The sequence below is a fragment of the Rhinopithecus bieti genome, unplaced genomic scaffold, assembly GCF_001698545.2.
Source record: "Rhinopithecus bieti isolate Rb0 unplaced genomic scaffold, ASM169854v2 scaffold_7308, whole genome shotgun sequence".
NCBI lineage: Eukaryota > Metazoa > Chordata > Mammalia > Primates > Cercopithecidae > Rhinopithecus > Rhinopithecus bieti.
Window position 1 is genome coordinate 608,163 of NW_016805423.1, and position 3,708 is coordinate 611,870.

The following is a 3,708-nucleotide window of genomic DNA, read 5'->3' on the forward strand; positions in this document are numbered from 1 at the left end:
AAAAAAAAAAAAAAAAAAAAAAAAAAAAAAAAACCAAAACTGATGCCCAACTCCTACATCCAGACATTCTGAATTAATTGGTATGGAGCGTGACCTGAGCAGAGGAATGTTTTTCAAGTCCCACAGTTCTAATGTGCAGCAAAATCTGGGAACCACTGGGTTATGTCAAAAAATGATCAATTCTTTCCCTAATAGGCAGTTGGAAGACAACCATAGGGCTAGCTCAAGTAGGAAATCCCATTCTTAGACCAGAAAGGATTATCATATTCCTAAATGCATTTTTGGATACTGTTAAATGAGGGAAAGTGGATACTGAAGTTGGAGGGAAAGACTTGTCAACTGAAATACTAAATGTTTTTGATTTTTTACAAAACTACACATTTTTGTAGTTCAGTTGTTATTAATATATAAAGACCATTTTTAATATCTGTCATTTCTTATATAACTGCCTCATCATCTATGTAACTTCTGTAGCTACTCGTTACCTTTCTCCAACAATACTTCTATGCTGTTTGACTTGTCTCTTGACAGCAGATCTGACCATTCCTGAGTTTACTCACTGTAAATGTTAATCTGCCTTACATTACCCCTAATGGGTAGTGTAAGGCAGATTAACTTTGCCACTTTAAATTTGCCCTTTCATTATGGTGCTCAGTTATAGCACCTCTGGGTTTTAAGAGTTTCTTTAGAATTCTGCTATTCTCCCTGGTGACTATGAATTCAACCATCATTAATTAACCTTACCAGAGATAAGCTTTTTCAGCCGCGGAATCTTATAGCTCATCTATTTAGGAATCAGAACCTCGGGCCAAGTGTAGCTTGTGCCGCCTACACACTCTGGGTCTGTGGCTCACCTTACCAGTTCCTGCCTTTTAAAGGTCATATGGGTTACACTTAAGCATCTTTTCATAATGAGGTGTGGGCACAGACTCGAATCTCTTAGATTTGTCTTTGGTTTTATTATAACTTGCTGGGACTACTGTGGCTTCCTTTCTGGAATTCTCTGATTTTACAGTTCAAATGTATGTCTTTAATTAGAACCTGAATTAAACAAGGAAGTCAGGGACTCCCAACCTCAGTGGCACCATGGTAATGGGGGTGAAGAGGAGGTTGCAAGCTCCCATTATATTCTTTTGTTCTGCCCTGACATCCTCTTCTTTTTTTAAAACCTTAGCTCCAGCTGGCAAGAGTGTTACGTCACTTACTGTAATTTTAAAAAATTGTATAGTTTTTAACCTTGAGCCAGGCACTGTTCTAAACAGGTAACAAATGTTGACTCGTTTAACCCTGAAAGCCCCTTAAATAGGGGAAAATCGGTTCTGAAAGGTTAAATAGCTTGCCTGGAGTCATAGCTAGTAATGAAGGAGCCAGGACTCCAACCCAGGTGTTTCGACTCCAGCATGTTTTTAACCATGAGGCTTTGCTTCCACTCTTCTCCTTAGATTTAAGTAAGGGTAGAGAAGGAACATGGGAACCAAATGCTCCTTCAAAATGACTTGAAAACGCGCTTTGCCCTGTTCCCATCCCAAGGTCAGCAGGGATGCATCAGAGCCTGACTTCTTCAGTCTCCCTTCAAAGCAGCAGAAAGTTCTTTTTTTTTTTTTCTCCCTGAGACGGAGTCTCCCTCTGTCGCCCAGGCTGGAGTGCAGTGGCAAAATCTCGGCTCACTGCAACCTCCACCTCCCGGGTTCAAGCAATTCTCCTGTCTCAGCCTCCCGAGTAGCTGGGACTACAGGCGCCCGCCACCATTCCCAGCTAATTTTGTTTTTAGTAGAGACAGGGTTTCGCCATGTTGGCCAGGCTGGTCTTGAACTCCTGACCTCAGGTTATCCACCCACCTCGGCCTTCTGAAGTGCTGGGATTATAGGCGTGAGCCACCTTGCCTGGCCAAGAAAGTTCTTCATGTTGAGGTGAGTCGTACTATCCTTTTTTTCAGTTGCTGAGGTTGGAATTTTATTTTATTTGTTAAGAATGTTTTACAAGGAGAATTTTCATTTACAATAAAAAATAGTATAGTAAATGTCCGTCAACCCCTGGCCCAGCTTCAACAATTATCGCTTTGTGGTCTCTTATTTTACCTGTGAATATGCTCTACATTTTCTGGGTTATTTTAAATCTAATCTGAGACCTACTCCTTCCATAAACATTTCACCAACAGATAAAGGCTCTTTTAACAACCAAAATACCATTATCACACCTAAAAAGCATTTCTATAATATCAGATATCCTGTGTGTTAAAGCTTCTGATTTCACATGGCCACTTTACAGTTGATTTATTTAAAAAAAAAAAAAAATCTGAGGCCAGGTGTGGTGGCTCATGCCTGTAATCCCAGCACGTTAGGAGGCCAAGGCGGGTGCATCGCCTGAGGTTGGGAGTTCGAGACCAGCCTGACCAACATGGAGAAACCCCGTCTCTACTAAAAATACAAAAAAATCAGCCGGGTGTGATGGCACATGCCTGTAATCCCAGCTACTCAGGAGGCTGAGGCAGGAGAATCTCTTAAACCTGGGAGACGGAGGTTGCAGTGAGCTGAGATTGCGCCATTGCACTCCAGCCTGGGCAACAAGAGTGAAACTCCATCTCGAAAACAAAACAAAACAAAACAAAACAAAACAAAACAAAAATCTGGATAAGGCTGCCCCATTGCATTTAGTTTTCTAAGCCTTAATTTCTTCACCTTATTTTTAATTTTTTGCCAATTATTGAGGAAGCCTGGTCACTTGGCTTGTTTTCCACATTCTGTATTTAACTGATTGCTTTTCTACGTTTCCTATAAACAGGTAGTATCCCAGCTATAATGCCAGATTGAGCTGAATTCATTGACAGGGATGCACTTTAAAGATTCTGGATTTAAGTATTAGCCCATTAAGGCTCTAAGGGCTTACTTGCTTGGTTGACTGAAACGTGGACTTGGAGGTGGCCTATGTTTAATGAACTGGGGGTGCCGGAGCTTCCACAGCATGATATGGAGGAAGGATTCGGCTTAGGGAGATAGGAATGCTGGGGTGCACTCTCCCAAACCGCATCTTGAGATGGTCCAGAAGACACTCTCTTAATTAAGACATTGAGAAATACATTAGTGAAGGGAGCACCTGCCTCCTTGAAATCTCTGTGGTTGCTCTCCTTTGTAGGCCAGGCACAACTGTGCCGTTGAAATGGGCACCCTGACTTCAGTGAGGGTGGTGGGATCTCAGAGCAGCAGAGGTCTAGGGCAGCATTAACTGGCTCCATTATGGACAGACTATGTTGTCAACAGAGGGCACTGTGGAGACACCGGAAGGCTAGGACAGGAAGAAGGGACTCTCCTTCCTGGTGTGCTGTTTCCCAGTGGCCAGTGGGTGAGCATGTGGTAGAGTCTGGAAGTGTTTATGTGGCAGCCCTCATGTTTCAGCAGCACCTCACACCCTCCTCCTGCAAGCTTCTCCCCGCTGCAACACTGCCTCCCGTGGTCAGCTGCTACCCGGGCCCCCTGGTAAGTTTTCCTGCCACCTAGTGGCAGGATTCTAGGTCAGCCAAGGCCTGTAGTCTCCAGCACTTCTTCACATCATTTGCTGAGGTGTTAACTGTCTCAGGAGAGGGTGGGGTCCTCTTCTAAGTGTCCGAGTTCCTTCCCCTTCACTCTGTTAGGGTAGTAGTTGCTTTCTGCACTTGCTACTTTTATATTTTATTTTATTTTATTTTATTTTATTTTATTTTATTTTATTTTT